The sequence below is a fragment of the Coptis chinensis genome, chromosome 9 (genome assembly GCF_015680905.1).
Source record: "Coptis chinensis isolate HL-2020 chromosome 9, ASM1568090v1, whole genome shotgun sequence".
NCBI lineage: Eukaryota > Viridiplantae > Streptophyta > Magnoliopsida > Ranunculales > Ranunculaceae > Coptis > Coptis chinensis.
In genome coordinates this window covers 40534712-40548075 of record NC_141464.1, presented here as the reverse complement: position 1 = coordinate 40548075, position 13364 = coordinate 40534712, and the positions used below count along the sequence as shown (strand labels likewise).

General features: G+C 38.8%; 1 pseudogene; it reads right to left on the bottom strand.

Annotated features, from left to right (window-relative positions):
• Positions 1 to 3181: 3181 nt before the first annotated feature.
• Positions 3182 to 3276, bottom strand: LOC147475990 (small nucleolar RNA R71; annotated as a pseudogene).
• Between the last annotated feature and the right edge of the window lie 10088 nt (positions 3277 to 13364).

Genomic DNA, 13364 nt, shown 5'->3' with positions numbered 1-13364 from the left:
CTAAAAACTTTTTCTAATACGATAATCTTGATGAAGAAAATTATATGGATCAACTTGAGGAACTACAATACCAAGTAGTACCAGGTGGTGAGCTTAAGGTATACAATTTAGTTAAATCTTTGACTGAGTTGATACAAGCATCTATAAATGGCATGAGAAATTCAACAACATATTGGTGTCTTATGGATGTCAAAGTACCGTTGTTGATAAAGATATGATGTGTACTTTCTTTAGAATAAAGCAAGACATATGTGGTAATCTCTCTTTGTTTAGATGATTTAATATCATGAGTGCTAGCATTGAGAATGTGTAAGAGACAGAGAAATTCCTATTTGAAACACATAATAGACCGTCATTGGAAATGATAGTTCATTATGTTGTTTATCTCATTTCTGTAACTGCTATATTTAGTTGTCAAAATGTTGATGTTTGAATATGGTTGTAGCCCACAACGTACCTTAAACCAGACCGGCTGGATGGTATAGGGGAATTTCGGGCACTACAGAATTGAATGACTGGTGAATATACGAATTAAAACTTATGTTGGTCTCATTATGTTGTTATAGCACTTAGTAGAAATATTTTTCATTGAAAAGTATGGGTATTATGATAGTAAGTCTGTGTTAATACCTTTTGTGGCAAATCTTCATCTTATGAAAAATAATTTACTGTGTTTCTCATACTAAATATGTCAATATCATTGGTAGCTTATTGTACTTGATGGATTATATATGTAAGACATGACATATGATAAGAGCCCAAAACTGTAGTTTTAACCCCTTAATAATCATACTGTTAGACCAATTATGTGAATAATAAGTAAGAGTTAACACTGATTACGCGTTTTTATGCATTTCGGGCTTCAAAGTCCATTATGTGCGTAAATGTACCACTTTAGCGAGATCTGAGGAGCAAAAGTCGTGAGAACTTCAAAGCCAGTATCTTTGGACTCAGACCTCGGAATTGGGCATACCTTATGTCAAAACGACCGGCTCGGAAAGAGCTTTGCAATGGTCCAAGCCTTGACCCAATCAGAGGAGCAGAAGTGGACGAAAAGTCTGTGGAAGTCAACTGCAGCTGAAGAGGCCTTTTTGGACTGAAAGAATTGGGTTTTGGGCCTGATTCTCTGGCCCAACCCATGGCTCCAAGCCCATGCACGAATTTTGGATCTGAATGTATAAAAACAAAAGCTTAAGTCTTTGTTAATGGTAGCATAGGGTAGATTAATTAGTAGAGAATTAGGGTTCATAGCTTAGAATAGAAAGTAGCCATTAAAATAGCTTCTAGATCTAGATTTAATTGTTTTCTTTAATTAGTTTCAAATCCCTTATTAGATTAAACCTTTGAATCTTGTTCTTCATTTGATTAGATCAATAAAGTAGTATTCTTTATCCATTTCGATTTTGTCAATTCCAATTCTAGATCTAATTTCAATTCATGTCCTTAGTTCAATTTAGTCATTAAATTAGATTTCATTATTGTTAAATTAAATAAATTTCAATGCTTTATATTATGTTTAGTTTTAATATAAATGGAAATGATTGCGGAATGATTCAAGGCTAAACCTCCATTAGAGGGGTTGTGAAGCCTTGATGAAAGCTTGATTCGATTATCGTAGAATCGTAATTTCCATTCATTTCTAGAAATGATTAGTTCACCATGAGAATGGGTTTAATTGTTCACATGCTAGTTATAAATTGGTAGAAATGCCATGTATAATTAGGGATTAGGAATAACCAATTGTTCTGCTGGCGATTCAATTCGATTACTGACGATTATTCGTCGTTAGTGGATTAAGTTGAGTTAAGGTGGAATCAATCCCCTCTAACTCCTTATCATAGAATCAACGTAGCATTCCCTTAGTTGGTGATAAGCGACTAGTTGCATCTTGTGGGTAGTTGCATCGTAGTCTAATTTCCCCTTCAGTAAAACTCTCATAGACTTAAAAACGACTAGTTAGATTAGAAAACATCCATGCTAGAGCACTAGGAGTGGAACGAACTCTATCTACTCCCCTATATCACAATTGGTTGAGAGTAGAATAAATCTTTGATAAACAAGATAGCATCAAGTAGTAAGTTTAGTTTACTTACGTTTTGGATTCATCGTTCATCACGTAGGTAAAGCTAGTCATCATTTGAGTTATCAAATGGCGCCGCTGCCGTCTTAGTTGCACTTTAGCATTGTTTTCATAATAGAATTAGTAATTTTTAAGTCCCATTTCACCCACCCACCCTTGTTTGATTCATACTGTGGTTGCCGTTTCAGTTTTGAAAAAATCCATGAGAAAACGACTGGCTTCGCTTCAAAAAGAGAGCGACCAGCTATCTTCTTTTGGACTTCGTTTACTCGAAGGCCGCCCGCAAAGAGAGCGACCAGTATATCTTATCGAGCTTCGACTTTGCCTTGGCCAGCCACGCTGATATAAGAGCGCCTTCTCTGAATTTCGAGGATTTCCACAGTTTGATTTGAACTTCGAGTTGTCAAGTTTTTCAGTGTTCTATTCTCTTATATACATCGAACACGCGTAAACAAGACGCTATTCATAAAGCGAAGCAAGGGCTAATCAGGTATTCCTTTCTTCCACACCTCGCATCTCTCGTTAGAGGTTTATACTAGTATATATCGAGAATTGTTTGGAGTGTTGCATGTGTAGTTAAGCTCGACTTAGTCTTGCATGAGATTAAAGATGCGGTCGCATAAAAAAACACCGGCGTAAAATACACAACAACATCAACAATCAAGTCTATCTAGTATACCACACACTACACCTCTAACTACTATCACACACACCATACGATATAATGGGGAAGAAAAGAGACTCTCTCTCGGACTTCTACAAAGCCTTGGCGATAGCCCCAAATCTTGCATCGTTCTAGCAAACCCGGTGGGATTTGAGAATCCCTCCAAATATTTTTAATTTGTTACCCGTTTTTCATGGTTTAGACCATGAAAAACCTTACCGGCTATATGGGATTGAACAAGTCCTAACAACATTCCACCATCCTACGGTTGGTTGAACAAATTAAATTAAGGGTATTCCCTTCACCTTAGCCCGATAAAGGCGTGTCTTGGTTAACTGCCAAAAGCCTAGTAATTACGTGGACTTCGTGGGCTAAACTTGTTCAATTTGTTTATGGAACATTTTACCCACCCTTAAAGACGGATGAGATGCTTTCTAAGATTCATTTCTTTTCGACAAAATCCTCATGAAACATTTTGAGAGGCTTGGAACCGTTTCACCGATCTGCTTATAGAGTGTCCACATCATAACTTAGCTTAAAGACACGTTAGTTCGTGCCTTTTTCAAAGGACTTCAACATCACCATAAAGAAGTCCTTGACATAATGAATGGGGGTAGTTTCTTAAACAAAGGAGCCTCGGAGGCTTATAAATTTTAGAGGACCAAACTAAAGCGTAATAATAATGGGGGTAGTGGACGATTACTCCCGCTCCGCTAGTTCTTCTTCCACGATTAAGGCTACCAAGATGTTTGAGGTTAAATCAGATCGAGCTTAAAACTCTAATTGAATCCCTCACAAAAAGGTAGATGCCATTTCGTACAACAAAAGCCAATCCCGTTATGAATGTAAATTCAAATCCATGTAGTTTCATTTGGAGCCCCGAAAGCATCCCGAATCCCATCGGCCCTATAGCCTATGAACAGGCTTGTTCCATTAATAGTGAACCTAACCCCTTTGGAGACAAAATCCCAACTTCGGTTGGAGAAATAACCAAAACGTCACACCTCAAGGGTACAATCATCAATATGTTAGGCCAACGCAGAGCTTTAACCAAGCCCCACTACTACGACAAGGGCGGTCGGGGTAATTTTAATAATTATAACAACCAAGTGCAACCTCGACAAGGTCAAGCACAAGGTCAAGGTAATTATAATAATTATAATGCTAATAGAGGTATCGTTCGGTAAATAATAACTATCAAAATCCACCAATAAATAATTCACGGAAATAGTTCAAAGAATACCACCCGTGACCACTACACCCACACAACCGGATCGTCTTGACACCTTTATACAAGTGAGCCAAAACTTTTTCAAACAATGGCTCAATCCAACCAAGCGGCTTCTACAATCAGTAACTAATTTAACCCAACGGTTGGCACAAGATAAAGCCCAAACCAAAGGTGTGTTTCGGTAAATAATACCTAATCCTAAAACAACAAACACAGCCTTTGAGGTAACGGATAATACTAGTAATGAATTTGAAAATGTAGGTGAGATAAATGCCATCACCACTCCGCTCGCAGAGTGGTTGATAACAAGGTAACTATGCCTATAGTTACCCCACCAAGATCCCTACACCCGCTATATTACTAGATAATGAAATAGAAACCAAGAGCCTACCAGCGTAGAAGTACCGGTTCTAACACAACCAAAGAAACAAAAGCTACGGTCTAACATCCGGGAGATACCATTGCTAAATATAGGCGAAACCACCGTTTCCACAAAAATTAGCCATGTTAACTAAGGATACAAATTATGAGGAGATTAGGGATGTTTTAAGAATCTAACTATAAACCTTCCCTTCCTCGAAGCTATTAAAAGCTACCACATCATGCTAAGTTTCTTAGGAAATTGTGTACTACTAGGCGAAGACAAATATACCAAAAGGCGCCTTTTAACGAACAATTCCCAACCTTATCTGAACATAATGGGATTGTTAAGTACAAGGACCCCGGTCGCCCCATCGCATGTACAATGCACCTTAGGAGATTCCTATCTGACGACGGCGTTATTAGACACGGGGGCTAGTGTTAACTTACTCCCATTTTATTTGTATAGACAAATAGGTTTAGACAAAATGCAACCCACTAAAATGGCGTTGCAATTAGTCGATCGGTCTATTAAGTATCCTAAGGGTGTAGTCGAAAATGTGCTTGTAAAAGTGCAGGATTTCTACTATCCGGCTGATTTTGTAGTCCTCGATCTGAGGAAGTCGCTAACGACTCTGTCGATCATTTTAGAGGCGCCCTTTCTTGGGAAACTGCCAATGCGCTCATTAATTGCCGTGATGGTTCAATGTCCATGTCTTTTGGCCATCTTGTGTTGAAGTCAATGTTTTAAAACAAGGACCACGATTACCCGATTCGTCTATGGATGGAGAGGTTAGCATGATCGAGAGCTTTGCTCGAGATTATTTCAACAACACGTTCCGATAGTCATATGCCCAAAATTCTTTCCTTTGGAAAGTCGGACTCAATATTTTCTTTCCTACACTAGTCGATACACATGTTATTGACGAGGATGGGATAGATGACTTTTCAAAGGCGTGAGGACTACCATAGTAATGTGGATATGACCAATCTAGATGAGGAATTTGATGAGTTTCTTCGGTGGGTGACAATTCACCCTATCAAGAACTAACTAGCACAACATCCACCTCGATTCCCCTCCTTCCACCCTTTCAAAGGAACCCCGAAGTTTGCACTCGATCCTTTTGTTTCTCTGTGCTTCATAATTTTTAAATCCTCCTAGCAAGCGGATACTTGGAAGGACAAACTTTGTGACACCTTCATTTTCAAAATTGAGGCAGTCCTACACACACACAATGAATGAGTTGATTGCTAAAACCACATCCTCGCGTGTACAAGCTGTCTTTCTAAAACTTATCCATATCTACCATATTCTCCACAACCATTCACTTTTCCACACTTATTTACTAGAACACCCACTCATTCAAAATGAAAAAGAAGGTGCATGATAGGTTACACAATAGGGTTACCCTAACCGTTTGGATTCCACTAGGCTGAGTCAGAGGGAAATCTTGGTGTTTCATTGTATTTGGATATGTTTGCTGTGATATTTATTTATGGAATGATCCACAACTATTTAGGTTGTTGATATGATCATCCGTGCATGTTCATACATATGTTTTAGATAAAGTCTCGAGTATCTGACTATAAACGACTCAAAATTTCTGTGTTGGTGCATTTCCTTTCATTCCAATATATTGGTGAGTGCACCATTCAGGTAACCGGGCCCTCCATATGGAGTGTGTGGCTGTAAGTACCGGATCCTAAGTCCACGGTTCACATAATTCACGTTTTACACTCTTGCATGTTTTCTCGGATTTTTGAGTCATGTTTCTCTATGGTGTGAATTATGTCTTTATTGCTTATTGTTTTTCCTTCTAAAACTAAAATAAAAAAATAAAAAAATAAAATAAACATAGTAATCTAGGAAGTCTCGAATCGACTTTAAAAGACCATTGCTAAAACAAATTTTCTAAGCTTCGTTGTAAAAATTTGTTTGGGGGTGAAGGTGTTAAATGTTCGTACTAAATGTTTTATGTCCCACTAGAGTTGCTTAGGCCGCTTTTTATTGTATTACGATTCGGATTGACATGATCTATTAATTTAGAGTTCATTCGTTAAGATAACTTACGTCATGCACGCGCCGAGGCGTTTTCCACTATCCCGTATGTCATCCGAAGTCGGAATAGAGTGTTTTATAGATCATTGGATAGGAAATTCTCTCCTGATCATTTCCATATCTCATTCGCAAAAATCGGACATGTAACGGGCGGGAATTTTGATTTGAAATTAGCGAAAAAATCGAAAAATCGAAAATATCGATTTTGGGCTTGGGCCCAACTTCGCCAATTCGCCCATGGAAAGCGCTTTTACATTCTCACGACCAGTTCATCGTTTCATCTTCCATTAACGCCATTACCAAGCTCCAAACCTAAAAAGAAAATCAAAATAAAAGAAAATACAAACAACCCACGCCAAAAATCAAATCCAAACCTCAAATCGACTTCAAAACACCAACCATCACTACCACCACCGATTTCTATTATCAAAACCACCGAAATTTAAAAAAAATTTTGGTGCTGCCGCCACCACGCCACCACCACCATTGTTTTTAAAGTCGGTCAAGCTAAACCACCACCACAACATCCTATATAAACCCCAATCCACATTTCAAAAACTAGATGGCTCAACGCCGTATTATACCGGAGCGGATCTTCACGCCCGACCATTTGGCGCCGTTTACACGATGGCGAAATGGCTAGTAGAGACTGGAATAGTCTCGGTACTCAACCGAAGACTTCTATCATGAAGACTTGGTGGGGACGGTTCTACAACACCGGGAGTTGGAGGGAGTAAGATTTTTGTGTTGGTGAGGAAGAAGAGGAGGGAGTTGACTCATTGGTTGTTGGGCCGAGATTCTAGGCATTCGCCTAGAATCAATCTGGATGCCGTATCTAAGGATCCCCAGGTTTGATGGGGTTGAGCCGTTGATGGGTTCATTGTCATCAATGGGAGCTACAATCCAAACTCCCATTGTGTGCGCCCGGCATTCGAGGACCAACCAACCGGCTGACCCGGTGGATTGGTCGGAATGTCCTTGGCAAGGACAAGGTCGGTGACATCGGTCCGACCTGCCTCCCGTCCTATGGATACTCGAGGGGAAAATGCGATTTACGTATCCCGGAGTTTTGCTCAACATAATCGGGGAGGATCGGACGGTCGTTGGCACCTCTTCCTGTGCTTATCACTAAGATCATGTTGAAGATGAAGGCAACTCCGCTTCGAGAGGATTTACATTACCCCGCACGGAACCCGCGTATCTATAGGAGTGTGTCCAACAAGTCTGGAAATTGCCCGAGGATAGGGAACAGCGGTGAGGAGGAGGAGCAGAGGGTAGATGAGGATGAGTCGGAGGAGGATGAGGAGGATGGCACTGCTTTGATACGGATGCCTTCGAGGAGGTGTTGGTCTCGATCTTTGGCGCATGACTATGCTACATAGGGGCATCGCGTTCACTCAACACTCTCTCGTGCAGACCTCGGACTCGACAGGCCACCATTCACCACAACTTCGAGCTCCGACCCTTGAGGAGGGAGGATGAGAGATGGGAGCAGCGAGGGTGAGATGGAAGCCCAGCGCCGGTTTAGAGTAGAGAATGCTATACGCTTCCCACCTCATCTGACTCGCCTCCTCGAGGACAAACGGTGCTAGGCATGGCGTCGTCGGCGGAGGGCGGCTTCTTCTTGGACTACGGAGTTCGGGGAGCCACCACGAGCTGTACCCTCGCCACCCGGTGGCGAGGTGTTTAGAGAGGATGAGGAGTGATAGTCCTGTTATTTATGTTTTAGTAGTTGTTGTTTTATTTACTTTTGTTGTCTTTATTGTAATGTAATTTTTATTTCAGTAATGTGAATCTTGTAGTGATACTCCAAATGAAATTTTAATACAAGGGGTTATTTTCAGTTTGTGTGCTTGTTTCATATTGACCCCACCTTCCCAACTTGTTTGGGGGTGGTTTGATTATGTCAAGCTGTATTTTTTATAAAAAAAACCCTAGTGTTAGAATTTACTGCGGAGTAAGGTGAAAATATGGAAGTTTAGGCATATCTGTGATTGAGAATCATTGTAGGATGAAATCTAGATTAAATAGGTACATTCAGTCATAAAATCCAAATAAGAATCTTTGGGTTTGAATTAGAATCCAGGAGATGAGTTGTTTCCGTTTTCGAGTTTGGAAATTTTAGGATTTCCGGAAACTGCCGAAATTAGTTTTGGCAACTTTCCGATCCATTCTAGCAACTTTAAGCCTATTTAAACTTGATACAATCTATCCTCACAACTCACATTACACCTAAACTCCATCACTCACCCTTCAAACCAGCGATTCCCGTTCGACTTCATTTTCGCAATTGTCGCAACTTTTCTAGTTGGCGCCCTCAGCCCTAATTCTGTCGGAAAAATTTGGTCGAAGGCGCCAGCGCGCTAAAAAGCGACCAGCTAAGTTCTTGGAATTCCAAAATACAAAAAGCGCCAGCGCTTCTAGTCGAGCGACCAGCAGCTAAGTTACGGAAATCAAAAATACAAAGAGCGCTGGCCTAAGTTAATGGCGCCAGACTTCGGACTGGACCAGAAATTTTCGGTTTTCGGTAGTAGTTTCGGATCATTCGTAGCTATTCCAAAGCGTAATTTTGAGATGACATCTCAATATTGATACCGAACGTCTTTTCGAAGATTTGTTCCAAAGCACTACTTGAGGTGATCACATATGTTGGTCAGGAACCTCTTATGGTAAGACCGGCTGAACTTTATTCTCCAAAGACTTGCATCTTATTTTTATAATAACTGCATTTTCTTTGAGAGACCGGACGGAGAACAAGTGTTCTCCATCAACATTGACGATGAACCAATGGAGATTACGGGTTCTTGCTAGCATTTGTTCTTGGACTTGCTATGCCGCTGAGATACAAGACCCATGGTGCTATTGGGTCGATAATATGCATGTCTACACCTATGAGTCTTTGCACGAGGCTTATGGGCAGGCATTTTCGTATTGAGGACCAAGGGGACTATAAGCGTTGCTTGGTGGCCTATCCATGAACATAGGAACTGTTATGTTTTGGATTATGCTAAACATTTTAGGGAATGGCGTTTTTCTTACGTGAATGGCGCCACTTTGGCGTTTTTCCTTGCTTTAGCCAATGGGCCCGGTTCTATGACCTTCCGGGACTTTGATGTCTAGTTTAGCACGAGCTATACCATGAGGCATAAGTACCTTCTTATGCCTGTTTTAATTTCCGCGTATTATGCTATGTTTCTTTCCTGTTTTGTACCGTTTCGCGGATTGGATTAAGGTAGACGGTCGCGACCCACCAATAGTATTATTCGATCTTTCCGTGCAATGACTTGGCATGGGTGGCGGATACAACCTCACCGGGTTGCACCCTACACCCCATCAGACCAAGTGGCACTTAATAGGTTAGCAACCATAGATGATAAATGGCGTGAAGCCCGGCAAATTATCATAGCATGGCAGGGGCGAAGGAACCTCACTTCTTTATAGAAGTAGAGGATGGCGAAAATGACGAATAACAAGCGGGAGTGGAGGTAAGTTTTAGTTTCGTAAGTGTCCGCTTATGTCCCAAGCAATTTAATTAGGTTAACCCCATAATGGGTAGAACTCTTATAGAGTTGTGTCGGTTTTATTTCCTATATTGATACGTTCTAACTTTGTTTTGCGGATGTTCACGAAATTCCGCAGCGTTTCAATGGTATTTTTCCTACCCTCTTTATTTAAATGCTTTGAGGACAAAGCATGCTTTTGTTTGGGGGGCATAGAATCACGTGTAATTAAGACATCTGTTAGGATATAGATATATATAATATGCATTTGTTTTCGAAGTTAAAATTTTCAAAATTTAAAAATATAAATAAATAAGTTTATGCTATACACTTAGGAATATTGGTATTGTTTTCTTTCTCCATGCTCTTAACAATCTAGAAGTCTCACATTTGTTGCATCGGAATAATTGTTAGAAACTTAGGTTAATCGTAGGTAATAATCTTTGCATCTATCTATAAATATATTACATGAGTATCTATGATTGTTTGGCGAAGAAGTTTGAAATCTAGGCTAGAGTACTTATTCTACAAATCTGTGAGAATATAGCCTAAAAGCCTTATATGAGTGAAACATTTGAGAAATGACACAAGGGGAAGTAAAATCCGGATAGAGAAATCACCGTCCACTTGCTTGATCACTAAACCATATCCTAAGTGAGAATTTAGGCCGCTCTTTGGATCGATATAGCCAGAAATTCAAACCTATGAATTATTTTCCGCTAGTCACCACTCTGAGCCTGTTCTTTAGCCTTCCATACACCACAATTCCTTTACCCTGTTACAAAACAAAAACAAAATAAAAAAAAAGAGAATAAATCAACCTACCCAATTTAGAATAAGTCTGAGAATAGAATGAGTGAAGAAGAAGAAGAGAAAACACACGTAAAAAAAAATTGTTACTTGCTTGGAAAATAAAGAAAAGAAGTTTCCATCCAAAGAAAAGAAAAATAGAAATAAAATAAAAAAAAAAAAACTCCAAAAAAAAAAAAATAGAATAAAAAGGAGTCAAAAGCCAAAGAAAAGAAAAAGAAAAATATGGCTAAGGATGGAAACAAAGTATAGAAGCAAAAGAAAATAACAAGGTTTTCTCTAAGTTACATAATACGAAGACTCTATTATCTCAGACTTGTCCTTTTGAATATCCATTTCCTTCCTTCTTAAACCATCTCCTAATCCCTGTAACACCTAATAAAGACCTCTAGCTCAATTAGGAATAGGTTAGTGTGATAGTAGTAAAAGTGGCGGATGTGTTTGATTGACCGGCTTCCTTGTTGTCATTGAGATTGTAAGGTAAAAGTGTTACTTTTTTATTGCTTGGAGTAGCTTAAACTTGAGTGCAAAATTAGAGTGTTGTTTCTTGACTATTATTGTGAGAACCTATTTAAGGGCGCTATTAGGAGTTTCGAGGAAACAAACCTCGCTAAACATTTGATAGTACTACTCATTGTATATATGTTTATTGTAGATGATTGATTATTATGCATATATTAACTTAGGGTTTTGACTGGTTATTCTTATGTAATTGCTAGAGAGATGTATAGATAGTTGAGCATGAATAAAGGAAACAATAGTTTTATTTTCTTAGTCGTTGTAGTATAGATGAAGTTTGTGAGTACCTTCTTTGGAAAAAACTCTCGAGGCTATATAACTTCGTCCACTAGGGAATTCCTAGTGGTTTAAAGCGCCTTGTTGCATATGGTCAATGCAATGCGACTCAATAAACGAGATTAGGTAGAACTCCATTTTTGGTCACTTATTCTAATTTCTCATCTTTGCTTGAGGGACAAGCAAAATCTTTGTTTAAGGGTGGTTTGATAAGAGCCCAAAACTGTAGTTTTAACCCCCTTAATAATCATCTTGTTAGACCAATTATGTGAATAATAAGTAAGAGTTAACAACGATTACGCGTTTTTATGCATTTCGGGCTTCAAAGTCCATTATGTGCGAGAAATGTACCACTTTAGCGAGATCTGAGGAGCAAAAGTCAAGTGCAGAACTTCGAAAGCCAGTATCTTTGGACTCGGACCTCCGAATTGGGCATACCTTATGTCAAAACGACCGGCTCGGAAAAGAGCTTTGCAATGGTCAAGCCTTGACCCAATCAGAGGAGCAGAAGTGGACGAAAAGTCTGTGGAAGTCAACTGCAGCTGAAGAGGCCTTTTGAATTTGAAAAAAGAATTGGGTTTTGGGCACGATTCTCCGCCCAACCCATGGCTCCAAGCCCATGCACGAATTTTGGATCTGAATGTATAAAACAAAAGCTTAAGTCTTTGTTAATGGTAGCATAGGGTAGATTAATTAGTAGAGAATTAGGGTTCATAGCTTAGAATAGAAAGTAGCCATTAAAATAGCTTCTAGATCTAGATTTAATTGTTTTATTTAATTAGTTTCAAATCCTTATTAGATTAAACCTTTGAATCTTGTTCTTCATTTGATTAGATCAATAAAGTAGTATTCTTTATCCATTTCGATTTTGTCAATTCCAATTCTAGATCTAATTTCAATTCATGTCCTTAGTTCAATTTAGTCATTAAATTAGATTTCATTATTGTTAAATTAAATAAATTTCAATGCTTTATATTATGTTTAGTTTTAATATAAATGGAAATGATTGCGGAATGATTCAAGGCTAAACCTCCATTAGAGGGGGTTGTGAAGCCTTGATGAAAGCTTGATTCCGATTATCGTAGAAATTAAAGTTAAAGTAATTTCCATTCCGCTCTAGAAATGATTAGTTCACCATGAGAATGGGTTTAATTGTTCACATGCTAGTTATAAATTGGTAGAAATGCCATGTATAATTAGGGATTAGGAATAACCAATTGTTCTGCGAAGCAGTTCAATTCGGATTCGACGATTAAATCGTTAGTGGATTAAGTTGAGTTAAGGTGGAATCAATCCCCTCTAACTCCTTATCATAGAATCAACGTAGCATTCCCTTGGTTGGTGATGAAGCGACTAGTTGCATCTTGTGGGTAGTTGCATCGTAGTCTAATTTCCCTTCGTAAAACTCTCATAGACTTAAAAACGACTAGTTAGATTAGAAAACATCCATGCTAGAGCACTAGGAGTGGAACGAACTCTATCTACTCCCCTATATCACAATTGGTTGAGAGTAGAATAAATCTTTGATAAACAAGATAGCATCAAGTAGTAAGTTTAGTTTACTTACGTTTTGGATTCATCGTTCATCACGTAGGTAGACTATTCATTTTACGTTTATCAACATATATAATGCCTACATTAATGGCATACTGAGCTGATAACCCATTGTCCTTATAAAGAACATTGATATATATTGTCAAATTATCCAAGTACTATAGCGGAGCCATTGATTATGGACTTATATTTAGTAGACTTCCTTTATTGATAAAAGGGTAATGTGTTATAAACTAGATCAAGTAATGTACGTTTATGTGTTTACCCTTGGTGGAAATTAAGTGTCTTGGATATCATCCAAACTAATCGCC